Consider the following 16932-nt stretch of genomic DNA (forward strand, 5'->3'; position numbering starts at 1 on the left):
GGAGTGGGACAGGGGTTTGAAAATGGTATAGGAGCAATTTATTCAGAACAAAAAGCAAAATTGATCGTAAACAATGTGGTGACTGAAGATTTTATGATAGAAAAAGGAACACGTCAGGGTTGCCCTATCTCTCCATTATTATTTATCTCGGTCCTGGAGGTGCTGCTGAACATGATTAGAGGGGACCGGTCTATTAAAGGAATACAGGTCGGAGCCAAACAATATAAATTGAAAGCTTTTGCAGATGATTTGGTTCTAACTTTACAGGAGCCGGAATCTAGTATGAAAAGAGCTTTGGAATTGATTAAAGAATTTGGTCATGTGGCTGGATTTAGATTAAACAAGGTAAAAACTAAAGTATTAGAGAAGAATTTAACTCCAATGGAAAAGGACAGGTTTCAGAATGAAACAGGTTTAACTGTGGTTAAGAAAGTGAAATACCTAGGGATTAATATGACTGCGAAAAATTTGAACTTATTTAAAGAGAACTATGAGAAATGTTGGTCAGAAGTTAAAAAAGATTTAGAAATTTGGTCTAATTTGAAGCTTTCCTTGTTGGGTCGAATTGCAGCTATAAAAATGAATGTATTGCCAAAAATGTTATTTTTGTTTCAATCTTTGCAAATTTTGGACAAGATGGACTGTTTCAAGAAGTGGCAGAGAGATATTTCTAGATTTGTCTGGCAGGGCAAGAAACCTAGAATAAAGTTTAAAATTTTAACTGATGTAAAAGAAAGAGGTGGATTTGCCCTGCCAGACCTTAAATTGTATTATGAATCAGCAGCATTCTGCTGGTTAAAAGACTGGCTGCTTCTTGAGAACACGGACATTTTGGATTTAGAAGGTTTCAACAATGTTTTTGGGTGGCATGCATATCTGTGGTACGACAAGGTTAAAGCTCATAAGGCATTTAAAAACCATATTGTCAGGAAATCTCTGTTTAACGTCTGGATAAGATATAAAGATTTGCTGGAAAGCAAAACCCCAAGGTGGTTGTCACCTACGGAAGCTAAGGCTCAGAAAAAGCTCAATATGGAGGCCAAATGGCCAAAATATTGGGAAATTTTGGAACAAGAAGGTGACAGATTGAAACTACAGAGTTTTGAAAAATTAAAAGACAAAGTGCGAGATTGGCTCCATTATTATCAAATAAGAGAGGCCTATAATTTGGACAAAAAAATTGGCTTCCAGGTGGAGAAATCAAAATTGGAAACAGAACTGTTAGAACCAAAAACTAAGATTTTGTCAAAGATGTATAACTTGCTGTTGAAATGGAACATGCAGGATGAAACGGTTAAATCAGCAATGATTAAATGGGTGCAGGATTTAGGTCATAACATTATGTTTGCTGACTGGGAGCAGTTGTGGACCACCGGTATGAAGTTTACGGCATGCATTGCCTTAAAGGAAAATATTATGAAAATGATTTACAGGTGGTACATGACCCCAGTCAAGCTTGCAAAAATTTATCACCTGCCTGACAACAAGTGTCCACCTTTGGTGGACATGCCCAAGGGTCAAGGCTTACTGGGAAATGATATATAATGAACTCAAGAAGGTATTTAAAAGTACCTTTCCTAAGAAACCAGAGGCCTTTCTTTTGGGCATAGTTGGCCAATGGGTGTCAAAGAAAGATAGAACATTTTTTATGTATGCAACAACAGCAGCAAGAATACTTCTTGCCAAGTACTGGAAGACACAAGATTTACCCACCGTGGAGGAATGGCAGACGCAAGTGATCGACTACATGGAGATGGCTGAAATGACTGGCAGAATCCGTGATCAGGGAGAAGATTTGATTGAACAGGACTGGAAAAAGTTTAAGGACTATTTACAGAAATATTGTAAAATCTTTGAGTGTTAATATGATGTGGGAAGTGAAGGTAACAGGGTTTGTGTGACCTGGTTAAATGTGAATTAAAAGAAGAATGTTAAAAAGGATAAGGGGCTATGAACAGAACATTATTATGTCAGAGTATATAAGATGAGATATGGATTAAAATAATGGAAAATTGGGACATAATAATTAGAAGAATGTAAAACTAAGCATGGTTTAAATAAGGTTTTGAATTTGCTGAATTGGATTGGAATAAAGAGGAACACAAAAAAGGGGGATGTGAGGAGGTCAAGACAGAGGGGTATGGAACTTTATAAATTTAAGAAAAAGGGTTTTTCATTTTTCATTTCTTTTCTCTATCTTTCTTTTTTTGTTATATATTTTTGTTTTTCTGTTGTATTTATTTTTTATATGAACTTTATGTATGGAAACGATGCATTTTGAAATGAAGAACTTTTTGTTTTGTAAAATCTGAATAAATATTTATTAAAAAAAAGAAAGAAAGTGGATGCTAAACCTTCTTGCTTTTCAAGAGAGAGCAACTATTTGAAAATTTTCAGCCTCCCGTTTTCAGTTCACCTCTAGCATCAAACATTGCATCAAAATCACAGTCATGTGAAGTGAGAAGCTGAGAAGTGAAAGGGAAAGTGAGTAAGCAAGCTAGAAACTGCAACCAGATCAAACTGATGTTAAACACACACACACACACACACACACACACACACACACACACACACGAGGAGTAAGACTCTGAGCTCGGTACTTTGGGGGGGTTGTCCTACATGAGTTATGTTTTGAGGACTGTTCTTTTTCCAAGGCACATAAACAGAGGATACAATGTTCTGCGTGGGGCTACCTTTGAAGATGACTCAGAAACTACAGACAACTAATCCAGAATGCTAGACTGGTGACTGGGTGTGGTTGCCAGGACCATATAACACTGGTCCTGAAAGCTTTTCATTGGTTCCCAGGATGTTTCCGAACACAATTCAAAGTGTTGGTGCTGACCTTTAAAGCCCTAAAGGGCTTCAGACCTGAAGGAGCGACTCTGCCCCCATCGTTCAGCCCGGACACTGAGGTCCAGCGCCGAGGGCCTTCTGGCGGCTCCCTCACTTCGAGAAGTGAGGTTACAGGGAACCAGGCAGAGGGCCTTCTCGGTAGTGGCACCTGCCCTGTGGAACGCCCTCCCATCAGATGTCAAGGAAATAAACAACTATCTGACTTTTAGAGGACACCAGAAGGCAGCAAGTAGCTCTGTATACAGAAGTTTTTATACATTTATTATTATTACTGTTTTAGTTTAGAAAAGAAGCATGGTACAAGAGGACAAGATAGAGGCATAAAAAGATAAGTGAAGTGTGAAGAAAGTTGCTTGAGATTTTTCTCTCCCCTATGATACTTGAATCCCTCTAGGATCATCCAGAAAAAACTGATTAGTAATGAGTGCAGACCAAAGAAAGTGCTCTGTCCTGCTTCTTGGTTCACTACAGAAATCTGGTTGGCCAATGTGAGAGCAGGATGCTGGACTAGAGGGGTCACTGGCCGGATCCAGCAGGGGCTTCTGATTTTCTTATTCTTAGGAGTGCACCAAGGTTTGCAGAAGTAATGGATGGGATGGATGAGCTGCTGCCCACTAAATCCGGGTCAGCTTTTTAGTCAGTTAAAGAAGCTCTGATCAATCATTGAAACTCTGCAGCTCTAAATTTAATTCTTATGTTCTGCATAGTCTGGACTTCACAGAATACTAAATCAGAGCCCCATGAACATCTGTCCTCCTAAAATATATTTTGTAACAATATGATTTACACTAAAGATTTAACTCCACTCTTTAAAAAAAGCCATGCTACATGCCAAACATCTTTCAGATTCACAAATATATCCAGCAACACATTTCCAAAACCTTTATAAGTTGCAGATTCCTGCTACAGAAACTGTTCAAGACTTACGCCCAATTGTGTGCCAAATTTAATTTCGATGAAAACCCTGGAGAAAAACAAGGGGCAATCTGGATGAAACATTCAGTGGTGGACTTCACGGGGATTTAAGGCAGTGTACACAATGGGAAGGGCTACTTGCCAGCCATTCACAGAGATGAAGTGCTGATTCTCCAAATGGAAAACAGATGTTAACATTTCATTGCTAAGTGAATGTATTTAAATAGGTGCAGCAACAGCCATGTACATAATGGAAAGTGACAATCATTTGTTTTCGCTGATCTAGTGGCACCAATCGTGAATGATAACAAGAATTATGCGTTGATGATGGACTCCAATTCTGAAGCATTAGGACTGACATGGTGGCAGCTGGTGATTAGCTGAAAAAAATGATCCAACAGCAGCTCACCCAGAGTGGTACATGCTAGGGATGAAAGAACGGAAAAGCAAAGAGCCAGTCTAGTGTTGTGGCTACACAGCCAAGCTTAGCCTGTGGAGAGCTGAATTCAGGTCTTAGCCACAGAGTTCGGTGGGTGAACTTGAGTTCAGGGATGTGGGGGGGGGGGAATAATGAGGTCCACTTTACACAGCTGACCAAACCAAAGCACACCTCAGATGGCTTATGTATGAGGATGCCAACCCCAGTCATAGAAAGCGGCCTTATACCAAGTCAGACACTTTTGGTCCACCTAGCTCAATATTTTCTGGATGGGTTTATGGGTTCTCTCCTAGCCTTCGCTGGGGGTGTCTAGGGATTACATCTGGAACCTTCTCCTGCTGTGTACCTGGGTCTTTCCCATGAGTGTCTGCTTTGCATTTAGGTTTTTTTTTTAATGTATTGGCTGGTTTGTGTGTGTACTTAATTTTTTTATTTTTTATAGTACCTTGAGATGATTGTGCAGAAGGTCATTAATAAATTGATGATGCTGATGATGTGATAACAATGGCACTCCTCTGCACCAAGAGTAACCAACATGACACCCTCCAGATGTGGTTGGCTCCAGTTTCCATCAACGTCACCCCACATGCACAATGGTCAGGGATGACAGGAGATTTAGCCAAGCAACACCCGGAGGGCACTACATAGGTTGTCTCTGCTCTGAGCACACCATCATATAATCCCAAGACTAATATTGATTTGGAGTCTACACTTCAAGCCAAATCCAAAGCAGGATAGTTCTTTCATTCAAGCATAATCCACAGTGCAAATTCTTCACCCAATTATTTCTGATCTGCTGCACCAGATTTCATTTTACCAGAATTCTGGGCATCATGCCAGTGTATCAGCTTTGATTAATCTACTGTTTGTTTTTTCTTAGCAAGACAGATAGGATTTGTGTCAACATTTCCATTGGTGGCACTTTGGAAGTTTAATTCAGCATTTCCCTTTCCGGATCTTCTCACAGCATCCCATCCACAATCCCATCATCCACCTCGCTCCTCTCTTTCCAATTTTGCTACCAAAAACGTTTTTCTTCATCTCATACTAGCCCTTTCCAGACATACTGAAAGCGCACAGAACATACAGAATCTGTGACCCGACAGTTGCTGTTGGAGGCCATCTGCCCCAGCCAGCAAGGCCTATTATCAGAGATGATGGGAATTGTAGTCCAATGACTTCCAGAGGGCCATAGGTTCCCCACCTCTGATGCAAAATCAACATGTGAAGGAAGGGAACAGGATTGTGTCTGCTGCTTCTGCCCCCAGCCCCACACCTGCACAAGGGAGAAACCAGGTAACTGTGGTGAATGGGAAGACTGTGATGGAGTGACTCTCCTATGAAGAAAGGTTGTAGCATCTGAATACCCTCCAACTTGTTGAGGGCTAAAACTGGGATGTGCGTCTTCCTGGCCATGCCTCCGTGTGAGTCTCACGACCTGCATGAGACCACTGAGCCCAAATATGTGTGTTTTGGGGCTCCGTGATCTCATGCAAGATTGTGATCTCACGCACCCAAGAATGGGATGTCCTGGTTTCATTGGGGGCAGTTGAGGAGTATGCGTTTGGGCCCTTTTAGTTCAGAGAAAGGGTAAGAGGTGACATGACAAAAGTGTATAAAATATATACTTTACAAGGAGAAACTGGGTAGAGAAAAGTTTTTCTCCCTCTCTCATAACACGAGGACCCATTGTTTTTGTAATCATTGAATCACAGAATTGTAGAGCTAGAAGGGACCCAAAGGATTGTCTAGTCCAACCTCCTGCAATGTGGAATGTAGAAAAATGTGTTTGTGTGTGTCAGAGCTGCCCGAGGTCCCAGCTCACAAAGGACCAACGCCGCTTCGTTGTTAAGTATAAAAGTCTTTATTGAAGTTCAGTTTCACTTTCACAGCCACAGCGTGCAACCCTACGTCTCAAACTTTAGACCGCTGAAGCTCCGTCTGAATCTCCTCCCCCCTGACACCAGTTTAAGACTCTAGCCTTGCTCCACCTCTTCCTTTGTTCTTTCCTCCTCTGGGTCCGCCTGTCCGTCGGGGTCTCGCCCTTCCTAGACTCTTCTGACGCTGAGCCCCCTGAATCTTCCCCCTCCCTCCGGCGGGCTTTAGGACCTGGTTCCCAATCCGGGTTTCCTGCTGTCCCGCGCGCCTGTACATTTGAACTTGGCGCGCGCGCCCAGCCTGCCACTTTCCTTCTGACCGTTACACTGCTGCTGTCACTGCTCCCCCCTTCGTGGAGGCTAGCTGGAACTGACCTCCCCTCCGTTTCCCCACTTTCCGATGGAGGCGTGGTCAGCCCTGCCTCATCTTCTCTCCCCGCTGGAGGAGACGCTGGTCCTGACACATGTGACTCTTCCCCCCCACTACGCTCTGGTGGGGAAGCTGGTCCTGATCCCCCGCTGCTGCTTTGGGAGTCCCCGCTGGCCCCTTGCTTCTGGTGCGTCCCCCCTGGGACCCCCCCTTGCCCTGACCATCGGCGCCCCCTTCTGGGAATCTTTTGATTCGCTAGAGAAGCTCATGGAATCTCTCGGGTCACTGTCATACTCCCCTACGCTGCCCTCGGATTCCTCCCCTTCGCTCTCCATTTCCTCTCTCCCCTGTGCTTCTGCTCCTGAGCCCCTGACATCCATCCCCCCCTCGAAGCCCCCCCTTCCCCCTCCCCCTCTTCGGGTGTGGGTTCTGGGTGCTCCAGTGCTGTGGGTGTGAGTGCGGGATACCGTTCTCTCCCCCTGGTGTGCAGCCGGCCGGCGTCGATTTCCTCTGCTTCCATCTCTCTGCTGTCGTGCTCGAATCCAGGATCCTCCCCCAACACGTCCATGTCCTCTCCTCCCCCTGGTACCTCGGGTGAGGCTGCGTGTAAGGGCCCCCTCAGCAGTTCCCTGCTCCACCCCACCTCCGGTTGAGTGTCCCACCAATAGGAGCGGTCTGTGACAAACCCCGAGAGTGACCCCTCCGTGGAGCTTGTTTCTGGCGTCAGCTCCTCAGCTGATGAGAAACCCTGGAACGTACTGGCTGAAAGTGTGGGTGTGAAAAGCCAGTCGTCGAAATACTCCGCCGGCATGGGTCTGTGTGGGAAGATTGCATGGAACTCGTCTTTGAGGTAGTGCTCCTCCACGGCATAGCACGGTACCCATTTGTTGGCGCTGGCCGGGGTACCTTCCCTGGCGAGGAGATATTCAACTCCCTCTTCCCCCCATCTCGAGTCCCAAATCTCCGTGACCTCGTTGAGAGGCGCCGCCCTCGGTGACCCCTCCCCTGTTGGGGTTTTGCCAATTGGGCGTGTCGCGTTCCCTGGCGCCTGAAACCTGTGGGGTGCCTTGTAGGGTGTGAGCACTGACCTGTGAAAGACTGGGTGCATTCTGGAGCCCTCCGGGAGTGTCAACCGAAAGGCCACTGGATTGATTTGTGCCGCGACCTGGTAAGGCCCCAGCTGCTTGTGCCTGAGCTTCTTCTTAGCTAACGTTCTGGTCGGCACTGCCTGGGCTGCTAACCAGACCCAGTCCCCCACCTGGATGTCTTCCCCGACCCTCCTGTGCCTGTCTGCCTGCATCTTGTAGGCGTGTTTCGCTAGCTCCAAGTGCCTTCGGAGTTGCTCATGGACCTCCTGTAACTCTGCTGCTAAGTGCTCTGCCCCCCGTGGCTCCCCCTCCCCCTTCGTCTCTAACCCCGGAAAGGTTCTGGGATGCCGCCCATTGTTGGCGAAGAACGGTGTCACCCCTGTAGACCCGTGCTTCGTGTTGTTGTAGGCAAACTCGGCCAGCGGTAGGTAGTCCACCCAGGTCGAGGGCTGTTGATTCGCGTAGCATCGCAGGTACTGCTGCATGATGGCATTGACCCTCTCCGCTTGTCCGTTGGTCTGCGGGTGTCGTGCCGACGCTAAGTTGATCTTGACGTTCAGGATGCCCAGCAGCTTCTGCCAGAAGCTCGAGATGAATTGGCGACCCTGGTCGGACAGGATGGCAAGCCGTGAGCTTTGAACACGTGGTCTATGAACAGCTTGGCGGTCTGTTCCGCTGTGGCCACCTTCGCGCAAGGAATGAAGTGCGCCATCTTGGTGAACAGGTCTACGACCACGAGTACCGCTGTTTTGCCTCGCGAACTGGGCAGATCTGTGACAAAGTCCAGGGCCACTTTCTCCCACGGTTCGAGCGGCGTCTGCAGCGGTTCCAGCAGACCCGCCGGCTTCCTGTGTACTGGTTTGGCCCTTTGGCAGGTGTCACACCTGGAGACGTAATCCGCGACTTCTCCCCTCACCTTGGGCCACCAAAAGTCCCTGGTGACTAATTCCGCCGTCTTGTCCTTGCCAAAGTGCCCAGCGCTGGGCGCGCCGTGTAACTGCTGCAGGACTTTCGCGCGGAGGTTGTCTCCCGGTACGTAGAGAGCCCCTTTGCGGATGAGCAGTCCGTCGCGTATCTGGAACTCGTCGTCCTTCGCTGTGCCGCTTCGCACCTCCTCCATCTTGGATTGTGCAAACGAATCCGTCTGCAGCGCGCGACGCACCGCGTCCAGGTCCACGGCGGCTGAAGCGCACGCCCATGCTTTCGGTGCGAAAATGTGTTTGGCCGCCACCGGTGCCGCTTCCTCGAGATACTGCGGCTTCCTGGATAGTGCATCCGCCATGACGTTGTTGTCTCCCGGGATGTATTCTATCCGGAAATCGAAATCCGCAAAGAACTCCGCCCAGCGGATGTGTCTCTGGTTCAGGAACCTCGCCGTGCGCCAGTACTCCAGGTTCTTATGGTCCGTGCGGACCTGCACTGTGTGTCTGGCTCCGACGAGGAAGTGCCGCCACGCCTTGAAGGCTGCATGAATGGCCAGCAACTCCCTGTCCCAGATGGTGTAGTTCTGCTCCGACTTGCTGAGCTTCCTGGAGTAGAATGCGCATGGCCTCCAGTCCCCTTGCGGATCTTGCTGCAACAGGACCGCCCCCACCGCTCTGTCCGAGGCGTCCGTTTCAACCCTCATCGGTTTGCTGGGGTTTACGTGTAGCAGCTGTTCTTCGGACGCGAAGAGACGCTTGAGCCTCCGAAAGGACTGCTCCGCCTGGTCCGTCCAGGTGAACTTCTTCTTCTTGGAGCTGAGGGTGTCCGTGATGGCCGCCGTCTCCTTCGCGAACCCCTTGATGAACTTGCGATAAAAGTTGGCGAAGCCGACGAACTTCTGGACCTCCTTCCTATTGTGCGGGCTCTTCCAGTCCAACACCGAGCGGACCTTGGCGCTGTCCATGGCGAGTCCCTTGTCGGACAGCTTGTAGCCCAGGAAATCCACCTCCGTCATGTCGAATTGGCACTTCTCCAGTTTGGCGTAAAGTCTGTGCTCCCGTAGTCTCTGTAGGAGCTCCTTGACGTCCTCCTCGTGAGCCTCCTGCGATTCCGAGAAGATCAGGATGTCGTCTAAGAAGCAGACGCACTTCTTGTAGAGGAGTCCCGCTAACACGTGGTGCATGAAGGCTTGGAAACAATGGGAGCCATTTTGCAGACCAAATGGCATGACTCGATATTCATAGGTGCCTAAAGGCGTAAACATGGCTGTCTTCCACTCATCGCCCTCCCGCATGCGTATAAGGTTGTACGCCCCTCGTAGATCCAACTTGGTGAAGATCCGTCCCTTCCTCACCGTCGCGAGCAGGTCGTCGATCGTGGGCATGGGGAATGCTGTGGGCTTTGTCCTGGAATTGATGATTCTATAATCCACTACGAGCCTCCGTTCGGGCGTGTCCTTCTTCTTCACGAAAAACACGGGACTGCCCCCCACTGCTTTGGATTCCTGGATGAATCCCCACTTCAAATTGTGATCTATGAACTCCCTGAGTTCTTGCATTTCGTCTTCAGACATGGAATACAGTTTTCCAGTCGGCAGCGTCGCCCCCGGCAGGAGGTCAATCTTGCAGTCGTAGGGCCTGTGGGGAGGCAGCTTGTCCGCTTCCTTCTCGCAGAAGACCTCCAAAAAGGCCTTGTACTTGTTGGGTACCGCCTGCACCATGCCTAGGTGTAGCTGCGGTTCATCCCCTTGCCCCTCTTCTTCCTGGCGGGTCCGGACGCAGTGTTCTGCGCAGTAGGAAGAGCAGAAGGTCAATTGCCGCTGGTACCATGCTAATGCCGGGCTGTGCCTATCCAGCCAACTCATGCCCAACACTATGGGCGTGTCCGACAGGTGGGTGACGTTGAAGCTGATGACCTCGCGATGGTTTCCAATTTGCATCACCATAGGCGGTGTTTGCTGTACCACCTCTCCTCCCAGTATCTTCCTGCCATCGACCGTGACGACGTTCAGGGGCATCGTGGCTGGTAGGAGTGCTATGCGATGCTGCTTGATGAAGTCCACTCCTACAAAGTCTGCATTGCTACCAGAGTCAATGGTAATAGGGACTTCCAGGATGAGCCCATCGGGCAGCTGGAGCGATGCGGTGAGTTGCACCACTGGTTTGGGTGGGAGGGGGTCTGTGGGCTGTAAAATCTCTGGGGACTGCTTCACTGACTCGCCTGGTTGAGCCACAGTGCTTCTGCTTCCAACCAGGCTTCGTCGTTTCCCTGCAGCTGTTCCCCTTGCTGAAGTGCTCCTTTTACTGTTGCTGAGGCTGCAATGTGCTTCTGGATCCTCTGGGGACACTCTTTGGCCATGTGCTGTGCACTGTCGCAGATGTAACACTTCCTGCTCCCTCTAGGAGCCTTCGCCTTGACTGCTCCTGGTGTTTGGGCTCTGCTTGCTGTCTGAGCCCTGGCACCACCTATCTCCATCGGCTCTTCTCCCCTCCCCAGTGGAGGCGTGGATTGGGCGCGCTCTGTCTCTCTGGGTAGGAAGGGAGTTGTTCTGGCTGGTGTGTTTGCCCTACGTCCCTCCTCCCTACTCCAAGGGCGGTCTTCCAGGCGCACCCCTATCGCCAGTGCCCTCTGGACCACTTCTGTGGTGCTTTTAGGTCTTTCTCCCCTTGCCAGCTCGTCTTTCACGGCCCCATTGAGCCCCTCCCAGAACAGATCCCTGACGGCAGCGGAGTCCTTCTGCCAGCCCAGCACGTTTACTAACGCAAAAAAGCGGGAGTGATATTGTCGCACCGTGGCTTTGCCTTGCCTCAGCCCATGCATTTCCCTCCTGGCCACATCCACATCTACCGTTGATTTAAAACAAGCGTCCATAGCTTCGATAAATGCGTTTGAATCTTGGAGGGCGGGATCATTTTCGCGCCATAAAGTGCGCAGCCACGATTTAGCTTCCCCATGCAGATGAGTTATTATGAAGCCTACTTTCTCCTCCTCATCTCTAAAGTCTTTCCGAAGCAAATTGAGCGCGAAAACTATGTCTGCTCTGAAGTTAGGATACTGCTGCAGGTTCCCGTCGAAGTGGGCTACTATGCTGCCCCCCCTCTTCCCGAGGCCAACTCCCTCCGGCTTGGGTCCTGGCAGCCCCTCCTTGCCCCAACGGTCCCACCTGGTCTGCAGATCCCGGCAGCGCGCTGCTGTTTCTTCTTCTCTTTTCCTGGATGCTTCTACTTCTGCGTAAAGCGTCGAGACTGCATTTTGCAGTTCTGCCACCTTCTCCTCTGTAGTCATCTTTGCCTATCTTCGTGAGCTTGCAAAACACCAAGTTTTGCCCCTCGCTGCGCCAACTCACGCTGCGAGGGTTGAATACTTTAGAGACGGAGCTTACTGTCAGAGCTGCCCGAGGTCCCAGCTCACAAAGGACCAACGCCGCTTCGTTGTTAAGTATAAAAGTCTTTATTGAAGTTCAGTTTCACTTTCACAGCCACAGCGTGCAACCCTACGTCTCAAACTTTAGACCGCTGAAGCTCCGTCTGAATCTCCTCCCCCCTGACACCAGTTTAAGACTCTAGCCTTGCTCCACCTCTTCCTTTGTTCTTTCCTCCTCTGGGTCCGCCTGTCCGTCGGGGTCTCGCCCTTCCTAGACTCTTCTGACGCTGAGTCCCCTGAATCTTCCCCCTCCCTCCGGCGGGCTTTAGGACCTGGTTCCCAATCCGGGTTTCCTGCTGTCCCGCGCGCCTGTACATTTGAACTTGGCGCGCGCGCCCAGCCTGCCACTTTCCTTCTGACCGTTACACTGCTGCTGTCACTGCTCCCCCCTTCGTGGAGGCTAGCTGGAACTGACCTCCCCTCCGTTTCCCCACTTTCCGATGGAGGCGTGGTCAGCCCTGCCTCATCTTCTCTCCCCGCTGGAGGAGACGCTGGTCCTGACACATGTGACTCTTCCCCCCCACTACGCTCTGGTGGGGAAGCTGGTCCTGATCCCCCGCTGCTGCTTTGGGAGTCCCCACTGGCCCCTTGCTTCTGGTGCGTCCCCCCTGGGACCCCCCTTGCCCTGACCATCGGCGCCCCCTTCTGGGAATCTTTTGATTCGCTAGAGAAGCTCATGGAATCTCTCGGGTCACTGTCATACTCCCCTACGCTGCCCTCGGATTCCTCCCCTTCGCTCTCCATTTCCTCTCTCCCCTGTGCTTCTGCTCCTGAGCCCCTGACAGTGTGAATTCCGAATCATCCTTAAACTTTGCTTTGGGGTCAAGCTGGTTTGCCACCTGGTTGAACATGGCCTACAGGCTATGCAGTGGTGGCTCATCAAAGGCTTAAGGAACTTCCCAGTTTTCTGCTTGCGAAAACAAAGCTCCCTTAGGTTTAGAAAAGTTTTCCTGACCAATTCACCACACCATCTCAGCCATTATCTTTGAAAAACAGGAAGTAAGAAAAACATTTCACATCTCTGTGCTATTTCTAAACACACCAAGTAGTGAGCCGCAGAAGGACAGTCGGATGGATTCCTCCCACCCCCTAAAGTAATACCAAACTAGTTATCAAATGTTTCCAATCAGATATCTTGGGGAAAAGAATCTGTGTTTCATCTCTTAGAATGTTTTCCATTTGTCTCCATGGATGTACCAACAATGGATTTTCTCATCATCACCATTTTTATCCCCTCCGTGTCAGCTTTATGAGGTGAAAGCAGTTTAGAGCAGGTAGTAAACTTGATTAAAACTGGCTAAAGCTATAAGGGCAGCTTTACGTCTCCAAAAGTGAAGGTATCTGGAGTCCCTTCATTCTGCACCCATGCTGGAAACCATAAACCGTTTAAACCAAAACAAATGTGCACATGTGGCAATTTCCTTCAGGTTCACCTTCTTAGTGATTTTCTAAGGCAAACAAACGGACGCACACACACACCTTTTCAATGCCAAAACCTGCTTCATGTGGATTTTAAAAGAAAAGAAACATTTACATTGATGGTGGGAACTTGATTTCATTAAAACTTAAGAGGTTCAGCACTTAAAATTATACCAGAAACTTACAGGGAAGAAATAAAGTATGACTGTGAAGAAAGGTTTGATAAGTTGAGTATGTTTAAATGGGAGAAGCAATGATTAAAAGAAAACATGACACCAATCTTTAAATATTTGAAGAGTTGTCACATAATGATGGGACATAGATGATGGGACAAATTTGTTTCCTATTTTCCAGAGGGTAGGACCCAAACCAATGGGGTTAAAAGAATGACAAGAAAGAGGAGTTAGACTAGGAAGTCTTCCCAATGAAAGGAGCTGTTTGAAAATGGGACAGAGTGTTTTGGAACTCCTTTGTTGGAGGTTTTTAAATGGAGCCTGGATGGTTGCCTCTAAGTTCTTCTGTGTCAGCAGGGATTTAGACCAGATGACCTTTCAGGTACCTTACAATTCCATGATTCTATGATCACAGTTCAGTGGTGGAGCCTGCGCCTTGCTTGCAGAAGTCCCTTGGTTCAATCCTGCACATCATAGGCTAAAACAGCCTTCTAAAAGAAACCCTGGTTCTACAGATGTTGTTGGAGTACAGCTATCTTTGGCTCTAGCCAGCACGGCAAATGGTCAAAGATGGCAGGGGCTGCAGCCAAACAGCATCTGGGGATATGAAGCTGGGAAAGGCTGAGTTTAAAAGACCAACCAGCAGATTCAAACACAGAACTTCATGGTTGGGACCTAACATTGTAAGCTAACTGCAGATTATGTGTATTTTGACCTCAGAGCTCTCTTCAAATAAAGAAGGTGAAAGCCTTGTTACAACGTTGGCTTGCACTATAAACCCATTAGGTTCTCTGAATTGTGGGGATGGAACATGGCAATCCTAGAATGTACACACCTCCTTAATGTCTTAAAAAAGCAAATCCAGCAAATCTAGTCCAACCTGCTGCAATGCAGAAATAGCAGCTAAAGAATCCCTGACAGATGGCCATCCAACCTCTGTTTGGAAACCTCCAGTAAAGGAAAGTCCACCACCTTCTGAAGCAGTCCAACAGCTCTTATCATCAGTTCTTCTAACTGTTGAGCCAGAATCTCCTTTCTTGTCATTTGAATCTGTTAGTTTGGATCCTGCCCTTGAGCAGCAAAAGACAAGCTTGCTCCATCTTCCATGTGATAGCTATTATATCACCTCTTTTCCAGGGTAAACAAACTCAGCTTCCTCAACCATTCTTCATAAGGCTTGGCATCCATCTTGGTCACTCTCTTCTGCACACATACAGAATATCCAGCATTACTTTTTACATAACAAAGAAAGCACCTACCTGGGCAGGAATAACGGCTATAAGGAATCGAGAACAGACCCATTCATAACATGGGTTCATTTAGATCTTGTGACTGAATCCATTAAGTAGTGGTTGGTAGACTCTGATTATGTAAATGCATTGCTAATTTATTCTCAAAGAACATGTGGTGAACAAATGGATTCATTATGACAACAGAGATCCTTGAACTTCCAAATGAGCTACAGATTGCTGTGCATGCTTAAATAAGTATGACTTGACCTCTTTTAAATAAAAATACACTGTCAAGTTTACATAATATTTTGAAAGAAGGGCTTCAGGAGGTTAAAATGAAAATGGTCTGATGTTGAAGCTTACCATTAAACTGAGAAAACAACAACAATACAGCATGATATTGTCTAAATCTGAGGGGTGGGGTGCTTTATATTTTATATTGCTCATTCAACCAGTTTCAGAAAAGCCTGGATGAAGAGGAGTGGTGGGAGCCACCAGCCAGGGAATCCGAAAGGGAAAACCCACAGGAGGAAGGCTCAGAGCCATGGCAATGGTAGTGGGACAAAGAGGAAGAGTCAGAGGTAGAAGATTGGTGGGAGGAGGTGTGGAAGTTAAGGAGAAACAGGGTTTAGTAGCAGGAAGAACCTGTGACAGGGAGCAATTCAGGCTCTGAGGCTGAAGCAGAGGAGAGCATGTCAAGAGATCTCCCCCCATTCCCTTTTAAATTTCCAGTCATGTATTGATCATTAATCTTTGCTCAATAGTTGATTACAGATTAAATCCCACTGACACGATGCATCCTATGCTGAGTTAAACCTTTTCCTCCTCATCATCAGCATATGTGACCAGTGGCATCAGCTGGTGGGTAGGTGGGCATGGTTTGGGGAAAACACCCTGGTGTGACAAATTCAACCCCCTAGTGGGCCAAGATTGCCCCATGGGTAGGAAGTTCCCGCCTGCTGCTGTACAGGATGGGATAATGGCCAGTCTGAGTAGGTAGATACACTTCTGTCTGAGCTACTGGAAGGGGTCTCAGACACTGTTTCGGAGAACCCAAGGACTTTAGTCTTGGAGAAATTCCATGTCCAAATTGGGATTGCTGTGTCACGTCTGGCTCAGGAATTCACAACCATCATTAAAACCATGGGGTTGCCTCACTACACCTTGGATCTAACCCACAGAGTGAGCCACGTCCTTGATCTGGTTTTTGCTAGTGATCATCTAAAGGTTGGGGGCACCCAAAAGTTATTGGACTGCAACACCCATCATCCCTGACCATGCTTGGCTGGGCTTGATGGGATCTGTGGCCCAACAATATTTAGAAGGCCATATGTCCTCTATGCCTGCACTAGGCAGTCAATTAGCGAGGCCATAATCTATTTCCACAGCTACATCTCTGGTTATTGTGAAGGGTAAAAAAGAATCAGAACAAGTATTTTAAAGACATGCTGCCTTCTTACAAAATACCCAGGAGCATTCCTTTGAGCCCTCCTGTGAATCTTATCCTCTCCCTCTCCCATGCATTAAAGCTTAAATTGGCCAGCCCTGGCTTTCACAGTCCAAGAGATCATAGTACCTAGCCATAAATCAGCTTAAACCCAAGTACTGGGGCTTGACGGGGTTGCTAACTGGGCACTCAGCCTGCTAAATACAAACAGCTAAGTTTTTAGAAGGTTCTCGCACACCAATCTCCCGCTGATTTCCAGTCCTCTTGCTTAGAATTACCACTTTGTATATTGTGCCATTCACTGCCTAGGGGGAAAACAGCAGCAACAACAACATGTCTCTTGTAATACAAGCAGATCCACAGGCACAAATCTCACGCTGTGCACTGTAAATGTGCATTGAAGAACCCTTCCAAATCTGGTCCACATTTCTTAGTAAGGTACATTTCAGCCATAAAACTTCAAGGACATTAAACATCTCTGCAGAAAGCTCTTCGTCTACTCCATTCCCACACTGTAACACAACAACAGCTTAGCAAAACCTTAGCGTTCTTCTCCCTTTTTAATAGCCATAGCAAACCCATATCAGCTAGGTGGCAGATGTTCACCATTTGCAAATATACATGTGTGAATACACAGCAAAAAAATAAAGAGGGGTCATTTCTCACATTAACAAATAAACACATGTGGTCTTATAACCAGAAAAAGTCACCTTCCTTTTCTGTGAGTGTGCAGATCTCCTACATCTAAAGGCACGGCACGGTTTGTTTT

General features: G+C 47.9%; 1 protein-coding gene across 5 annotated transcripts in view; it reads right to left on the reverse strand.

Annotated features, from left to right (window-relative positions):
• THSD4 (thrombospondin type 1 domain containing 4) overlaps positions 1 to 16932 on the reverse strand; it is a 507461-nt gene that overhangs the window by 102776 nt on the left and 387753 nt on the right. The window lies entirely within an intron of this gene.

The sequence above is a fragment of the Podarcis raffonei genome, chromosome 14 (genome assembly GCF_027172205.1).
Source record: "Podarcis raffonei isolate rPodRaf1 chromosome 14, rPodRaf1.pri, whole genome shotgun sequence".
Taxonomy (NCBI): Eukaryota; Metazoa; Chordata; class Lepidosauria; order Squamata; family Lacertidae; genus Podarcis; species Podarcis raffonei.